The sequence below is a fragment of the Furipterus horrens genome, unplaced genomic scaffold (genome assembly GCF_987537825.1).
Source record: "Furipterus horrens unplaced genomic scaffold, mFurHor1.1.pri manual_scaffold_1, whole genome shotgun sequence".
NCBI classification, from domain to species: domain Eukaryota; kingdom Metazoa; phylum Chordata; class Mammalia; order Chiroptera; family Furipteridae; genus Furipterus; species Furipterus horrens.
In genome coordinates, this window is record NW_028327171.1 from 54327199 (window position 1) to 54345918 (window position 18720).

The window sequence follows — 18720 nt, forward strand, 5'->3', positions numbered from 1 at the left end:
CTTTGCAGGGCGGGGGGGCGGGGAGGGGGTGTGTGGCTGGGAGTGGGTGGGGTGTCTTCAAGAGAAACAGTTCATTTCCAGGAGGCAAGCACCCTAGATTCAGATAGGATCTCTGACAGGAAATGAATGGGGCATTTCATAAATCTGTTTAGCAGGTGCAGAGCCAGGCTAACCAGGCCTGTGTGATGGCTCCAGTGATTGGTTACATCAGGCCCCAGTGCCCAGCCTCATCTCCTGATGGCATCTCACAGAGTCACCATGGCCACAGCGCAATTTTATGTAGTGTAATTTCCTCACCCTGTGCCCAGTGGTCCAGAGGAGGCTGCCTGAGCACAGCTGCCATACTTGGTGTTTTCAAGGTTGACTGGGAGGGCTTAAGGAAGGCACCTCCAGTTAGTCCAGACAGTGTTGCCTTCTTTCTGAACTTCTCCAGCACTTGAATCTGTACCTAAAACTGTAGCTCCTCACCAGAGGCTAGAGAGGCTCAAAGGAGCCATGGGGACCACACAGCTCCCCCTGCCTGCCCCACTGCTCTGTCACCCATTATCTCCTCAATATTCCCAAGAATTGCCCAGACTCTGAACACCTGCAGAGGTGGGCGACACCCCCTTTTGTTTCCACTCATCACAGCTCTGGCAGCCACACAAGGATTCTTCGCCCTCATCCATCTCACAACTCCCCCAGGCCCCTGGCCAACAGCTGCTTTTCTTTCTATAAGTCTCATCCCCAAATGCCATTGAGTCTTTTGATGCCTCCACATTGTCATCAGTATTTCTATCATCATCTTTCTAACTGTAGTCATCCCAGTGGGTATGAAGTGGTATCTCACTGTGATTTTGATTTGTATTTCTTTGATTGTCAGTGATGTTGAGCCAGCACCATGCAGCATTTCATGTGTTTGTAGGCCATTTGTATATCTTTGGAGAAATGTCTACTCAAGTTCCTTGCCTATTTTTTAAAAATTGGGTTATTTGTTTCTTTATTATTGAGTTGCAAGAGTTCTTTATACACCCCTTATCCGATACGTGATTTGCAAAAATGTTTTCCCCTTCTCTGGGTCGTCTTTTCTCTTTCTTAATGGTATCCTTTGAAGCACAGTTTAATTTTGTTGATGTCCAATATTTTTCTTTTGCTGCCTGTGTTTTTGGTGTCATATCTAAGACACCATTGCTTACTTCAAGGTGATGAATAATTATACCTGTATTTTTCCCTGAGAGGTTAATAGTTTTAGCTCTCATATCTTTGATTCATTTAGAGTTAATTTTTGTGTGTGGCATGAGGTAGAGGTACAACTTTGTTCTTTTGCATATGGCTTATTCAGCTATCCCAGCACCATTCATTAAAGACTAGTTTTTCTCCATTGGCACCTTTGTTGAAAATTAATTAACAGTAAATGTTGTACATGTTTTTGACCTCTCAATTCTATTGGCTGGTGTACACAACCCACTCTCTCTCTATATAGATGTATGTAAGATTATCCATTTTCTTCTAAGAGCCACTTATGGGTATGTCCCATTCCCATATACATAATATGTATTCTTTAATTTTAAATATTTTAATAATTTTAATGTTATTCTCCCTGAACCATGGATTATTTATAAAACCAAATAAAATTTGTGTGTTGATTATATATTAATTTTTAGTTTTATTACATTGTAGTCAGAGAATGAGGACTATAGACATTAAGTCTTAAAAGTATCTTTTGGAGACTTTATGACCTAAAGACAGTTCTATTTTGCCAATTTTCATATATATTTTAAGAGAGTACATTTTAAACATAGTCTCTAAATGTTGGGTGCCTGGTTCACATAAATCCCATTTGATAAAGCTTATTAATTATATTATCCAAATCTCTTTCCTATTAATTTTCATAATTAATACATTTATATCGTTTAAAAATTTTAAAAAGTAAAAATGTTTTGCTCTCATTCATTTCCCTTCTACAAACTATACCATACTCCACTACCTATGATCAATAAGAGTTATGAATTTTTGTATATTCTTTCAATGTCAATGCAAATACTCAAAGATAAGGATATAAATTTCTATTATTTTTTTTGTATTTTTAAAAGTATATCTAATTGATTATGTTGTTAGAGTAGTCCCAATTTTTCTCCCTTTCCTCCCTTCCACCTTTCCCTTCAGCAATCCCATGCCCTTAATTCATGTCCATGGGTTATGCATATATGTTCCTTGTCTTCATCCTTTTCTATATTACTCTTAACTTCCCCCTGTCTATTTTGTACCAACCGATTATGCCTCTTAGTCCCTGCACCATATCCCCATTTCTCCCCCTCCACCCTCACAGCTGATAAACCTGCAAATGATCCCCATACCTATGATTCTGTTCCTATTCTGGTTTGCTTAGTTGGATTTTGTTTTTATTTTTTAGATTCAGTTGTTGATAGTTGTGAGTTTGTTGTCATTTTAATGGTAACAGTTTTGATCTTCTTTTTCTTAAGTAAGTCCCTTTGACATTTCATATAATAATGGCTTGGTGATGATGAACTCTTTTAGCTTTACCTTGTCTGGGCAGCACTTCATCCGCCCTTCCATTCCAAATGATAGCTTTGCTGGATAGAGTAATCCTGGATGCAGGTTGCCTTTCATCACATTGAATACCTTGCCAGTCCCTTTCTGCCTGCAAAGTGTCCTCTGAGAAATCAGCTGATGGTCCTATAGGCACCTCCCTGTAGGCAACTCTCCGAGTCTTGCTTGCTGCCCCCAGGCACCTCTCCCACTTCCGCACAGGACTGGCACCCCTCTAGCTGTTGCCCTGGCTGTCGTTCCCAGAGTGGGTTGGTCTGCGGATGTTCCAGTACCGTGGGGTCCCTTTAAACAAGCGGACTCTGCTGAGACCCACAGTTTCTGCCTCCACCCCAATCCCCACTGGTCTGCACAGTCAGAAGCAATGAGGCTTGATTTTCCCTGATGCTGGGACCATGAGCTTCGAGATCCAGTAAGGAGCTGGGAAAGCTCCCCAGGTGTTCCTCCTAACTTTTTAAAACATGTAACTGCGCTTTTCTGCCGGCTGCCACTGCTGCCACTGTTGCCGTCATGACACTGCTTCCTCTCCACCCTAGCTTCTCCTCCCCTACCTCTCTGGATGAGTTTTTCTTCTTTATTTCTTTGTTTGCTGGACTTCCATGCAGTTTGATTTTCTGGAACTTCTGGTTGTTTCTAGTTTTGAGGTAGTTGTATTCCTTCTTAGTTTTGGAGGGAGACGCATGTCTGTTTACGCCTCCATCTTGGCCAGAAATACCAATTATGCTTCTTAATCCCTGCACCAATTCCCCATTTCTCCTCCTTCCCCCTCCCAGCTGATAACCCTCCAAATAATCCCCATACCTATGCTTCTGTTCCTCTTGATTTGCTTAGTTGGATTTTTATTTTTTAGACTCAGTTGTTGATAATTATGAGTTTGTTGTCATTTTAATGTTCATAATTTTGATCTTCTTTTTCTTAAATATGTCCCTTTAACATTTCATATAATAATGGCTTGGTGATGATGAACTCCTTTAGCTTTACTTTGTCTGGGAAGCACTTCGTCTGCCCTTCCATTCTAAATGACAGCTTTGCTGGATAGAGTAACCTTGGTTCTAGCTCCTTGCTTTTCATCACATTGAATACTGATTTCCAGTCTCTTCTTGCCTGCAAAATTTCTTTTGAGAAATCAGCTGATAGCCTTATAGGTATTCCTTTGTAGACAACTCTTCTCTCTTTCTGCTTTTAAGATTCTCTCTTTATCTTTAACTTTAGCATTTTAAGTATGATGTGTCTTGGTGTGGTCCTCTTTGGGTCTAGCTTGTTTGGGACTCTCTGTGCTTCCTGAACTTCTGTGTCTATTTCCTTCACCAAATTTGGGAACTTTTCCTTCATTATTTTTTCACATAAGCTTTCAATTTTTTGTTCTTCTTCTTCTCCTTCTGGCACCCCTATGATTCAGATGTTGGCCAACATTTAAAGTTGTCCCAGAGATTCCTAAACCTCTCCTCATTTTTTAAAATTCTTGTTTCTTCATTCTGTACTTGTTGACTGTTCTTTTCTTCCTTATGTTCCAAATCATTGATTTGAACCCTGGTTTCCTTCCCTTCACCATTGGTTTTGTGTGGATTTTCATCGTTTCATTAAGCATAGCCTTCACTTCTTCTCTTATGCATTTGCCATACTGAAGCATATCTGTCAAGCCTGTGAGCATCTTTATCACCAGTGTTTTGAACTCTGTGTCTTTTAGGTTGGCTATCTCCTCATCGCTTACTTCTCCCACTGGAACCTTGATCTGTTCCTTCTTTTGGGCCATACTTCTCTGTCTCCTCATCTTGACAGGCTCCTGTGCTTGTTTGCCTCTGTGTCTTAGGTAGAGCTGTTCCACCTATTATGTTGTAAGGAGTCGAGCCTTAGTTATTTGTCACTACAGGGTGACCCATTTCACCATGTTGTGGCACTGTGGGGGGCGGAGGGGTCTGAGAGGGAACAATGCCTCTTGCTCAGCACTCGCCCCTTTTCCAGGCACTTTTCCCATGTCCTGTATGGAACTGGTGCCTCCTAGCTGTTGCCCTGGTCGTCATTCCCAGAGTGGGTAGCTCTGTGGATGTTTTAGGACTGTGGGGGCCTTTTAAACAAGCAGACCTACTGAGACTGGCAATGTCTTCCTCCGCCCCAACGCCCACTGGTTTGCACAGTCAGAAGCAATGAGGCTTGATTTTCCCAGGCACTGGAACTGTGAGCTGTATGGTCTGGTGCTGGGATCACTCCCCAGGTGTCCCTCCCTACTTTTAAAACATGTGACTGTGCTTTCTCCCAGCCTGCCACTACTTCCACTGATGCTGCCACCACCACACTGTGTACTCTCTGTCCTGGCTCCCCCCTCCTACCTGTCTGGATGAGTATTTCTTTTTTATATCTTTGTTTGTTGGACTTCCATGCAGCTCAGTTTTCTGGAACTTCTTGTTGTCTCTAGTTTTGAGGTAGTTGTATTCCTTCTTAGTTGTGGAGGGAGACGTAGCATGTCTGTCTAGGCCTCCATCTTGGCCGGAAGTCTCTATTATCTCTCTTTATTAGATAAAAGATGGCTAATTATATTGATTTTTTTCTGGCTTTATTCAATTAACAATATATCCTAGATATCTTTTCATATCAGTACATAGAAAGCCTCGTTTTTTTAAAGTTGCCTTTTGGTAGAAGCAGCAGTATTTACCATCCTCTAAAAAATGGCATGAGTTATCTCCAGTTTGGGGTATTACAAATAACATTGCCACCAATACTCTTGCCCATATGTCATTTTGTACATGTGCAAAGTTTTAAAAATTAATTTTAGACATTTTCATTTTTTACCTGACGATCTATTATCCCAGTTTTGTGGAATTCTAGTCATTATGTTTAGACTCTTGTGCATGGTGGATCTTTCCCTCATCTTTGGTGTGGCTTGTAGGTTCCATGAAATACCTTTCATCCTATATTACAGAAGAGGCCCCTCCAGATTGTTGCTGCATTTACTTCTCCAGGCAAATCAAAACTATCATCAGTCCGGGATCCATTTTTCTTAAGGCTTTTGCCTTGGGAGTTTTCCAGACTTCTGGGTAGTATAAATTCAAACTGAAATCTATTTGAGACATAGGCACTGAATTTTTATTTCTCAGGGGATAATTTTTAAATCTGAGTCCAAGCAGAGACAGACATCTTTCTTGTTCTCTCGCTGAGCCAGTGGACAGGTTTTTACCTAATCTGTACTTTCCCCGAGGCTGTTGCCTTCTGAGAAAGCCAGCCTTAAGCAGGTTCCTCATTCTAACTCCCTGCCTTCTGCCACCCAAGGTCTCATTTCCCGCCCTGGCATGGGCATGAATGGCCCAAGCCCCTTGGTTACTAAAACTGCCAACATGGTGCCCACCACATCTGCCTTTATACCAGTCACTCCCACATCTGCCCCACTTCCTCCAGGAGTCAGCAGCTTGTCCTTCATCTGCTTTGCAGTACAGCACCTAGTTCTCTTTTCGTCCCTGTGCCTGGTGGATTTTCTTTCTTGCTTGCACACCTAGCTATTCATTTACAAGAATTTTTGTTAAGTTTTATTTGGGTGCTTGTGGCAGAAGAATTTATGTTTATCCAACATTTTCCTACAGTCCATTTTCTCTCTAAGCTTGTGATTCACATTGACACTGTTTACCACCCACATACCACAGCACCTGCTTGGTAAAGGCAAGCAACTATTCCTGATAAGGATCAGATATTTTAGGCTGGTAGGGAAATTTATAGATAGTCTAAGACTTCAAGGGCTAAATTCTGATTGCTGTTGCAGTGCTTCTTTCTACTCAGGTGAGGATTCTGGTACAGTCCTTTTCCCTTTGCATTTTGCTACATGGTTCTTCTATTCTGCTTAAAGAATAATATAATTGTTTTGTTAATTAAAACCATTTACTATCTATTTTAGAAACAGCCTACATGTTGTCAATAAATACTCATTTTAATATCAATATTTTTAGGTCAAGAGAGTTGAAGCAACATACTGTACTTTAGGCTACCCTGGTTGTGTGAGGGTAACCAAACATGAATAGCTCTTTGTGATTCCCCACGTAAGCAGTAATGATTGGAATTTTGATGAGTACTTGCCCTTTTGTTCTGATGATTAGGCATGATGAAGCTATTTATCAACATCAGTTAATTGTCTACAAACGGAGATAATCTGCGGTCCCTTTGATCTTAGAACATTTTCCCCTCTACTTCTTCACTGACATGTAGGACTTAGGTAAAGTTGATATTCCCCTGATCTACTGATGCTGGACTTGAGGGAAGAATCCAGCAATATTTCTTATGCCAAAGAGTGGCATAAAGTTCCACTTCACATGGAAATATTTTGGTGCTTTGGGCAGATGATTTATGTCACAGGATGCTACAAGCTGACTAGAAGATAGAAGGAGACTTCCTGGGACAAGCGTCTCCAGACTAGGGCTAGGGGTCATGTTGACAAGCTTATATCCCCCATTTCTCCAGAAAATACATCTTTTGCTGGTCACGGAATGGCTTGTTTTGGTGATGGAAGTGATTGGGGAGGGTCAATAAAACTAGAATGGAATTACACAATGTTCAATGGTTTTGCGACTTACATAATGAGCCTTGCTCAAAGATTATCCTTTGATTTAGCCAGGGAATACATAACTCCATCCCATGATGAAGCAAGCATCATAATATCAGAACAATATTTGTTTACTCTTTATTTTTCCAGGACACATGGGGTACCCAGAACTCAAATGGGGGTCCTGTCATCAGTACAAGACTTGTGGTGCCTTTTGGAGCTAGAACTAGACAGGATGTCTCCTCTCTTACTTGCTGCCTCCTTTGCAAAGCTGCTTCCAAGATATAAGAACTAAATAAAATTCTCTACAGAGAACAGAACTTTCATAACCAGGAGTCAGCAGGGGAAATGCTGAGTTTAGGAACAGATATTTCCTAAGCCACCAGCACACAAAAATGAATATGTGTTAAAAGGATACTTCATTCCAGCCATTCCATCCGGCCTGCTCAAGAGAGATTCCTACTGCACTAACTTATCAGTCAGCATGATGCTACATCTGCTGCATCATAATTATCTGATACTTGGGAGAACTGACCCAGAATGAGAGTGCAAGAATTGCATAATCTATTCTGGGTGCGCAGCACTTTTGATTCCATTCCCTTGAAGAAACTGAAAAGCAGGTCACTCTAATTTGCATAGGCTGGAAGTAATTTGATTTTATTAAGTTTCTTACAATATATAGACTTATAGCATCATAAAGCCTCAAGGTTGGAAGAGAGCTTAAAGGTCATGTAGTCCATTCATTCAGGGAGCTCCTTCACAATATCCCTATCAACTAGTTATACAAGCTCTGCTTCAATAGCTTCAGTGATGGGGCGCTTGCCTTTCCTAAAGGGAGGCTAATGAAGACTATCCCCATTATGAGGAGGCAGAGATTTCCCAGGGAAAGTCATAGCTTTTCCAGGTTTTCTACAAATTCATGCTGAGCTGTTGTAGGAGGCTCCTCCACCCCCTCATCTCTCCATGATTTACCTCTTGGGAGTTACCCAACCTTCGTCTCAAATTCTGTCCCACCCCCTTTTTCCACCTCTGGCCAGGTGCCCTTATTTCTACATTTCCTGAGGAAACGTAGACAAAAAGCCATTATCCCTCCTCCCTTCCAACTCTCTCTCATTGCTCATCCTTTCCTTCCCCTTGTGCTCAAGGGAGAAGTACCTCTCTTCTTGTGCCAGAGGTTGGGTTTAGTTACAACGTGGGTATTTTCTCCTTCACCAGATGTTTAAGAGTTGTTCAGATAGTTTCTGGATTTATTTCAGAAAGAATTGTTCTATGTGTATCTGTAGATTTGGTGTATACACGGAAGGAGGTGAGTTCAGGAACCTCTTATATCTTCTTCTTAGACGGAAACCTGTGAATCTTCCTCTCCTGATGGAAATTACATAGTCACTATAAGAAACAGCCAGAATTGATATTCTGAACTTACTATAGAATTTGTATTGAAGAATTAGTCAATTATATGTCCTTATATTCCTTATGTAAACTCTAGGTGAAAAATAATTTTGTAACTTAATGCCAGCAAAAGTACCATCTCTCCTAAGAAAGTATGTTTATATCTTTTATATTTTACATATGATCCATGTTTTGCTTTTCACACTGGCTGCCAAAACCTTAGCACCAAACCATATATCTCATTTTAATACTAATACTTGTAAAAGTATCCTAATCAGAAAGGAAGAAGTAAAATTGTTTTTGTTTATAGTTAATATGACCTTATATTTAGGAAATCCTAAAGATGCCATAAAAAATCTGTTAGAAGTAATTTTAAAAATTCAGTAAAATTTCAGGATACAAAATCAACAGAGAAATCAGTATCATTTCTATACACTAACAACAAAACATACAAAAAATAAAGAAAAAAATCCCATTTACAATAGCATCAAAACAATAAAATACTTAGGAATAAATTTGACCAAGGAAATAAAAGATTTTTATAATGAAAACTACAGGATTTTAATGAAAGAATTTTGAAGACACAAACGGAAAGATATTTCATGTTCATGAATCAGAATAATTAACATTGCTAAATGTCCAAACTACCTAAAAGCATTTATAGATTCAATGAAATAAACATAAAAAATTCCAACAGTGTTTTTCATAGAAATAGGAAAAAAATCACCTTAAAATTTGCACGGAATTACAAAGACCCTCAAATAGCCAAAACAATCCTGAGAAAGAAGAACAAAGCTGGATACAGCACACTTCCTGATTTCAAACTACACTACAAAGCTGTAGCAATCAAAACAGTATGGTACTGGCATAAGAATAGACACATGGACTAATGGAACAGAATAAAGATCTCAGGAATCAATTCTCACATTTGCAGTCAACTAATATTTGACAAGGACGCCAAGAACACTCAGTTGGGAAAGAACAGTCTTTTCAATAAGTGGTGTTGGGAAAACTGGATCATCACATGCAGAACAATGAGACTGAACCCCTACCTTACAAAAAGTAACTTAAAATGGATTTAAGACTTAAACATAAGAAAAAATAGGAAAAAGGCCCTTTGGTATTGGTCTGTACAATGTTTTTTTGGATATGACACCAAAAGCATGAACAACAAGAGCAAAAATTAAATGGGATTACATCAAATGAAAACTCTTCTGCATTGCCAAAGAAAAAAAAAGTAAAATGAAAAGGCAACCTACAGAATGGGAGAAAATATTTGCAAATTATATTTCTGGTAAGGGGTTGATAGTCTAAATATATAAAGAACTTATACAACATAATAGAAAAAAACCAAAACAAAAACAATCCAATTAAAATATATTTAAATATTTGATCCATTTGGAATTTGTTTTGATATAAGATACAAAGTATGAATCCAACTTAATTTCTTTCCAGACATCTGACAATTGTACCAATTCTATTTATTAAATCTATATTTTTATCACTTATTTGAAATGCTTTTAATGTGTTGCTTTTTTTGTTTTTTTGTTTTTTTTGCTAATATTTCATTTGGAATTTCTTCACATTGCTATTAATAAGCAAAATTGATGTGTAGCATTTTCCCCCCTGCTTTTTGGGGTTTTGATACTAGTTTTATGTGTCATAAAAAGAATTCTTCTACTTCTGGCCAAGATGGAGGTGTACACAGACGTGTTGCATCTCCCTCCACAACTAAGAAGGAATACAACTACCTCAAAACTAGAAACAACCAGAAGTTCCAGAAAATCAAACTGCATGGAAGTCCAGCAAACAAAGATATAAAGAAGAAATACTCATCCAGACAGGTAGGAGGGAGAAGCTGGGGTGGAGAGGATGCGCGGTGTGATGGCGGCAGCAGTAGGCTGGCAGGAACTGCAGTCACACATTTTAAGAGTCAGGAGGAACACCTGGGGAGCTTTCCCAGCTCCTCACCAGATCTCGAAGCTCACGGTCCCAGCACTGGGGGAAATCAAGCCTGATTGCTTCTGACTGTGCAAACCAGTGGGGGTTGGGGTGGAGGCAGAAACTGCTGGTCTCTCATCAGAGTCCTTTTGTTCTAGTCCCCACGGTCCTAGAACATACACAGACCCACCCACTCTGGGAACGCCAGCCAGGGTAGCAGATAAAGGGGCGCCAGACCAGTGTGGAAGTAGGAGAGGTGCCTGGAAAAGGGGCGAGTGCTGGAGAGGTGGCATTGTTCCCTCTCTGACCCCTCCCCCGCATACAGCACCACAATGTGGTGAAACGGGTCGCCCTGTACTGACGAATCCTTAAGGCTCCGCCCCTTACAACATAACAGGAGCGGCAGCTCTACCTGAGATGCAGAAGCAAACAAACACCAGAGCCTGTCAGAATGAGGAGACAGAAAAGTATGGCCCAAAAGGGGGACTGAATCAAGGTTCCAGTGAGAGAACTAAGCGACGAGGAGATAGCCAACCTCACAGATGAGGAGATAGACAACTTCACAGATGAGGAGACAGACAACCTCACAGATGCAGAATTCAAAACACTGCTGATAACGATTCTCACAGGCTTGACAGATATGCTTAAGTACGGCAAATGCATAAGGGAAGAAGTGAAGGCTATGCTAAGTGAAATGAAAGAAATCCACACAAAACCAATGGTGAAGGGAAGGAAACCAGGGTTCAAATCAATGATTTGGAACATAAGGAAGAAAAGAACAGTCAACCAGTGCAGAATGAGGAAGCAAGAATTGAAAAAAATGAGGAAAACTTCCCAAATTTTGTGAAGGAGATGGACATACAGGTCCGGGAAACACAGAGGGTCCCAGGTGAGCTGGACCCAGAGGGGACCACACCAGGATGCATCATGTTGAGATGCCAAAGGTGAAAGATAAAGACAGAATCCTGGGGGCAGCAAGAGAGATGCGGAGAGTTGCCTACAGGGGGTTGCCTATAGGACCATCAGCTGACTTCTCACAGGATACTTTGCAGGCAGGAAGGGACTGGCAAGTAGTATTCAATGTGATGAAAGGCCACCTACAACCAGAATTACTCTATCCAGCAAAGCTATCATTTGGAATGGAAGGGCGGATGAAGTGCTGCCCAGACAAGGTAAAGCTAAAGAAGCTCATCATCACCAAGCTGCTTTTATATGAAATGTCAAAGGGACTTACTTAAGAAAAAGAAGATCAAAACTGTTACCATTAAAATGACAACAAACTCACAACTATCAACAACTGAGTCTAAAAAATAAAAACAAAATCCAACTAAGCAAACCAGAATAGGAACAGAATCATAGGTATGGGGATCATTTGGAGGGTTATCAGCTGTGAGGATGGAGGGGGAGAAATGGGGATATGGTGCAGGGATTAAGAAGCATAATCGGTTGGTATGAAATAGACAGGGGAAGTTCAGAATAATTTAGGAAAGGATGAAGCCAAAGAACATATATGCACGACCCATGGATGTGAACTAAGGGAGATGGGATTGCTGGAGGGAAGGGGTTACTGGGCGGAGGGTAGCAAAGGGGAAAAAAATTTGGAACTACTCTAACAATATAATCAATAAAATATACTTAAAAAAAATCTTCTATGGCCTGGAATAACAACTAGCATATATTATTATCTGTCTTTTTAGGCTTTCATAGAATTATCCTATAAAACAATCTTAGCCTCCTGATATTTTTAGTAACTAGTTGACAATATTTTCTCTCTTTGTTCACTGTAAATTTTTCTGCTTACATGTTCTATCTATTTTAGAGATAAGTTTTGGGAAATTTTTCTATAAAAGAATCTATTTCATCTATATTTTCAAAATGACTGGCATAGGGTGGACCAAAGTAATATCATATGGTCCTTTCCATTTTATCTATACCTGAGGATATTACCCTCTTATCAAGAAATTAATACATAAAATATTAAAGTTTAGTGATATTTAGATTAAAAAAATGATAAAATTAATAAATCGAAGAACTATTTCTTTGGGGCAGAAAGAAAGGTAAACCATTAGCCAATCTTATCAACCACAAATCTTTTAACTATCTTCATAGTATGTCCTTTCCATAATGTCATATAGTTAAAAGTATACAGCATATAGCCATTTTAAATTGGTTTCTTTCACTTATGAATATGCATTTAAGATTCATACATGTCTTTCAGTGACTTAATAGCATATTTGTATTGCTTTTTAGCACCAAATAATATTCTATTGCACAGATGCACCAGTTTATTTGTCCATTCACCTACTAGAGAACATCTTGCTTGCTTCCAAGTTTGGGCAAATATGAATAAAGTTACTATAAACACTTGTTGGCAGATTTTGTCTGGATGTCTTTGCTTGGGCTGCTATAACATAATACCATAGTCTGGATGGTTTAAACAACAGACATGTATTTCTTACAATTCTGGAGGCTGGAAGTCGGAGATCAGGGTGCCTGCACACTTGAATTCTGGCAAGAGCCCTCTTCCTGGCTTGTAGACAGCCACCTTCTTGCTGAATCCTCATATGGTTTGGAGCAGGGGGCCCGGGGACCTGGTCTCTTCTTTTAAGAACACTAAATCCCTTTATGAGGACCCCAACATTATGACCACTTCTAAAGGCCCCATCTCTAAATATCATCACATTGGAGATTAGGGCTTCAACATATGGATTTTGAAGGGACACATTCAGTCCTTAACCATAGATATACAAGGTCTGTGTGACATCAATGTAACCTGGCAGCCAAGGAGTGTGGACTGGAATGTGCATGTGTGAACAATGATGACTTCACTGTACTAATCAGTGGGGGCAGTACACGCTGTTGAGTGAGCATGTGTACTGTGTGGCAGTTACATTCAAAGGGACTGACTTGAGAAGGCAACAAATCTGCATCAAATTTTGCATTAAGCTTGAACATTCCTCCATGGAAATTATTTGGATGATTCAGAAGTTCACAGCTATGGGCAACTGGTGATCGGCAGCTTCATCATAACAACATGCCTACTCATGCATCATGTCCAGTGCAGAGTTTTTTTGTGAAACATCAAACCACCCAGGTGACTCAGCCCCCCTACAGCCCAGACTTGGGGCCCTGCAACTTCTGACTTTTCCAAACTAAAATCACCTTTGAAAAGAAAGAGATTTCAGTCTTTCAATGAGCTTCAGGAAAATACAATGGGATAGCCGATGGCGATTGGGAGAACTGTGTGAGGTCCCAAGGTGCCTACTTTGAAAGGGACTGACGCTTCATTGTCCTATGTAGAATGTCTCTTGTATCTTCTTCAATAAATATCTCTACTTTTCATATTACATGGCTGGACACTTTCTGGACAGATTTTGTATGTCTTCAACTTATTTGGGTAAATACCAAGGAGTGTGGTGCTGGTAAGAGTATGTTAGTTTTGTAAGAGAATGTCAAACTGCTTTCTGAAGTGGCTGTACCATTTTGCATTCACACCAGCAATGCACGAGAGCTCCTATTTACTCCACATCCTGCCAGCATATGGTGTTGTCTGTGCTCTGGAGCTGGCCATCATCATAGGTGTGTAGTGACATTTGATTGTTGTTTTAATTTGCAGTTCCCTAATAGCATATGATGTGGAGCATTTTTTATGTGCTTATTTACCAACTCTATATCTTCTCTAGTGAGATGTCTGTTCAGGTCTTTTGCTTATTTTTAAGACAGGTGGTTTGTTTTTCTTATCATAGAGTTTAAGAGTTCTTTATATATTTTTGATAGCATGTTTTTAAGTCAGATATAATTTCTGCAAATATTTTTTCCCAGTCTATGGCTTGTCTTTTTATTGTCTTAACATTGCCTTTCACAGAGTGGAAGTTCCTAACTCATAGAAGTGTCTACAATGAGCCTTTAGCGATTCATTGATTTGCTGAAATTGATTTTTGTACCCTGGTACTGGTTCCCATGGGGCTTTTTGCTTGTGGATTTCTGCTCTAGTAAGTTGTGATTCTCTGTGTCTGCCTGTGTGCCTCTCCAACTTTGGGGACAGCAGTTTGCCCTATGACCTCACTTCTGACAGATAGATATAAGAATTGTTCATTGCTCAGTTTGTTGAGCTTTTTACTTTCTGTTAAGAATGGAGTGGTAACTTTCAAGCTTCTTACATGTGGGACCAGAAACCAGAAGAACAAACATTTGGTTTTGTTTGTTTTAAAATTTTTAAATAGGGAATTTTGCTTTCTAGTTTTCTCAATTTTTATTTTTATTGCATTGAGATAAGAGAAAACCTATAGTAGTCCTATCTTTGGCATCCCCTGAGCTTGCCTTTGAGGACTGCAGTCATACTGAAGGTTGATTCCTGCTGCAGCATAGGCAGGAGGAGGGCCTGAATCAAGGTGGTAACAAAATGTAAAGAATGGTCTGGGAATAGTAATAATTCTGTTCTATTTTGCACTGGAGTTGACTGTGCTAACTACAAGTTTTGTTTGCCCAAAATTTCTTTCTCCTCTTTTCTTCTGCTAACAGAACCTTTCCTTAGAAGTTGGAGCCCATTCTATGTGGGTAAGTCCTTGTTCCCACAACTATTATACAAGGGTGTACACATGATCCAGGCCTGGCCAATCCGAAAATCCTCTTTATGGTAAAAAGAGATTAGTTTAGAAATGAGCACATGACTTGAGAAGATCCAATCAGAGTCTCAGCCAGATATTATTGGGCCTATTCAGATACAAGTCTAGAGCCATAGGTAACCACTTTACCACGATAGAGGAAAAGTCTTTCTGAAAATGAAGTAAACAAAGAGGATGTGAGGAGAGAGGCTAAGAAAAGAGAGGATAAAATGCCATATGAGTGATATTGTCACTTGGACCCCTGAATCCAACGAAGCCTTAAGCCATGTGTAACCTTCAGAACTTTCTATTATTTAAGTTAATAAATACCAACCAATTTGTTTATATTAGTTTGAATTGGTTTTCTGTCACTTGACTAACACAGGTACACAAGTTGCACTGGTTGGGATGTGCAGAAGAAAAGGGACTGAAAATGTAGGTTGGCTTAGATCTCTTGGCAAGTTCATGACCAACATGTGCCCAACATATGGATCAGCACATAGCAGGCTCTCAGTTAAGCAGACATGAACTCACATCTGTCAGTAATGCAGAATTTCAGAGGCTGGACTGACCTTTTCTTTACTCGTGTGGAAAGCAGGCCCTGCCTGGCAACCTGGCTAAGTACCCTCTCTGCCCACTGTTGGTTGTGAAATATATTGTTGCCTAAGTTGGGGACACAGCTCAGCAGAGCATCATGGAACAAGAGGGCAGGCTGAGCCACAATCCTGAGAAGCAGCTACCTTTCCATCTTCACCATGCTCTGAACCCATCTGGGAGATGGCTGGCCATGGACCTCAACACCCAGCATCCCCAATCCCAGCAGGAGGCTCTCCCTTTTGGGGCTTCTCCAAGGGCCAGGGACAATTTAAAATAATTCTTTGTGAGGACACAAAAGAAATGCTAGGATATTAAGTGACAGGGTCCTCAGAAAGCATCCAGCCTGGGAAGTATTTTAATTTGCTAGGGAGGCTACAACAAAATACTCCAGACGGGGTGGCTTCAAAAAGAAATTTACTTTCAGTTCTAGAGGCTGGGGTTCAAGGATCAAGATGTCAGCAGGTCTGGTTTCTGGCGAGGCCTCTCTCCTGGGCTTGCAGAGGGCTGCCTCCTCACTGTGTCCTCACAGCACCTTTCCTCTGTGCACATGCACGTGTGGCGTCTCTGTTTCCAGATGTCCTCATTTCACATAAGGACATTGATCACATTGTATTAGGATTTGCCCTAACAGACTTGGTTTAATTTAATCACCTCTTTAAAGGTCGTACCTCCAAATATAGTCACATTTTCAGGTTCTGGGGGTTGGGGCTTCAACCTAGGAATTTGGGGGACACAGTTCAGCCTACAGCAGGAAAGTGAGCATCTCCCTGTCTCGTCTTATAGCTCTGCCCTTCCTCTCATCTTGCTAACAGAGATTTCTGAGCTCCCCGGGGTAGGCGCCCTGGGAGAGAGAAGGCAGGAGAGTAGATGTTCTTACTCATCTGTTTCTGTGGTGGTTTTCTTTGCTGCTTCTCAGAGGTCACCCTCTGCTGATTGCTGCAGGTTGCTCAGTGCACATCCCTGGACTGGGTGGACATACCACCATCCCAGCTCATCAATGCTCTTCCCTTTGCAGGCACAAGGAACCTGGAAGGTTTCCTTCCTGGTAAATTCAGTTCAACTCCACACATACCTAGGTCTGATTACAAAGAACATGCTTCCAGAACACAAACTAAAGGTGGGAACAGACAAGTCTGTGGACACAGCAGGACCAGGGCTGGGAGAGAAAGCAGGCACAGGTGGACTTAGGTGTAGGTGAGAGCTAAGCACAGGTGGTGGTGGGTGCAGTCTGTAGACAGAGCTACAGGTGCATCTGAGAGCAGGCAGTAGGGGCTTCCGGAGATAGACAGCTAAAGGGGGTAGGTGCGGCACCCTGCTAAAACTCCCTTCCCTTTGAACCAGGAGGCATAAATATTGAGCCTACAACCTTAATAACAATAGTTAGCATATAATGAGTGCATTTCAGGTGCCAGGCATTGTAGTAAGCACTTTATATGCAGGCACTAACTCGTGTAATCCTCCCAGCTCTGTGGAGTACACAGTATTCCCTCACTTAGCACGGGTATTACGTTCTAGGCACCCCCGCGAAGTAGGAACCTTACATTTATTCTACGCTCTTAAACCTATGTAACTTTAACAACATACGTATACAGTACCGCAAAATCCCACAATATAGTGAAAAATCTGCGATAAATAATCAAATATAATATTTTTTAAAATCCCACGATACAGTGAGGCTGCGATAAGTGAACTGCGGTATAGAGAGGGACTGCTTTCTCTTATTATCCCCATTTTACAGGTGAGGAAAGTGGAGCACAGAGCAGTAATGTAGCGTATCCTGGGCCACAGAGCTAGGAAGCACTGGAGCTGGAATTAAACCTGGGCCATTTACTTCCAGAGTCCCTGGAATCAACTACAGTACCATCCTGCTTCTCAAAAGACTCTTATGTGAAGACAGTCCCTCAACACTTCAGGTTTTCAGCCATATGTTAGAGAACTTGGTGGGGGCGAGAGAGGAGGACCATGGTGGGAGCTGGGCACCGCTTCCACCAACTTCTCTCACAGGAGCTATGGGTTGGGACTTGGCCTTCTCCTCCTCTGCTTCCTGTGACCCCTGATGTCCTGGTTTGCCTCCACAGCCAGCACAGACGAGGTGGCCCACAGATCCTTGCTCACCTGAAACTTGAATTTAATTTACCAACCATATGCACCACCTTGGGCAAGTCACTCTCCTTTCTAGAGAGTTGCTTGGGTTAGCAAACGTAAAGAATCCCACCCACGGACCTCAGTGTTCTCTCCCCCCCCCCTCCTGGTTGGGCGTGCTCAGTCCCAGCTGTTCATTAAAGCCATCTGAGGCACTTTTAAAAATGCCCATGGGGGCTTTGCATCCAGCTGGGTCCTGAGGGTGTGGGGTCCTGCAGAGTGAAGACTTAATTTCAAGGTCATTGCAACACATCTGAAACTCATTGCCAGGACTTGGTGGTGCAGGAAGGGAACATGGAAGGTGCATACAGAACCCGAAATAGAATCCTCACCATGGATGGGCTCATTGAGGACAACAAGTGACGCCAAGACTATGAGAAGCCTTGTTGCCGACGACAGAGGGAAAGCCATGAAATCTGCTGGAGGATCTACAACATGGAACTGACTCCCAAGACCAACCTTCTGATGTGAAAAAAGCAGGCAGATCCATGGCTGGGCTGTTGACACCTGTGGATAGAAGGCCCAGTAGGAAAACCCCTATCCAGTTGTGACTCCACCTCTTTTCTTTCTGCAACCCCACTTTTCCTTTCCACTTCTTGTAATAAACTCATCAAAAAGAGAAAAAATAAAAGAAAACAGTGCCCATGCCTGGGCCCTCAAATTAATTCAATCAGAATGGGGTGGGGCCCTCAGGTGACTAATGCAGAGCCAGGCTGAGAACTGCTGCCCTGACCTCCCCATTGTATTCCCACTCGAAGCTGTATGCCAGGTTCATTGCAAATGATTTTTTAGAGGCAATCACTTTTTCCCAAGGCCATTTTTACCCAGCCCAGCCCTAGAAGAGATGTTCGGGGTTGGGCAGGCAGATGCTCAGGCCTCTGAGTGATCTGGCAGGCTGGGGGGAGGCGTGGTGCAAACTCTGGGGAAATTTCAAAGTAATATGGCCCACTCATCTCAGCTGAACACCACATCAGCTGA

General features: G+C 41.4%; 1 pseudogene; it reads left to right on the forward strand.

The window, feature by feature from the left end:
• Positions 1-18246, forward strand: part of LOC150021123 (small ribosomal subunit protein bS21m pseudogene) — a 130299-nt pseudogene extending 112053 nt beyond the window's left edge.
• The last annotated feature ends 474 nt before the right edge of the window (positions 18247-18720 follow it).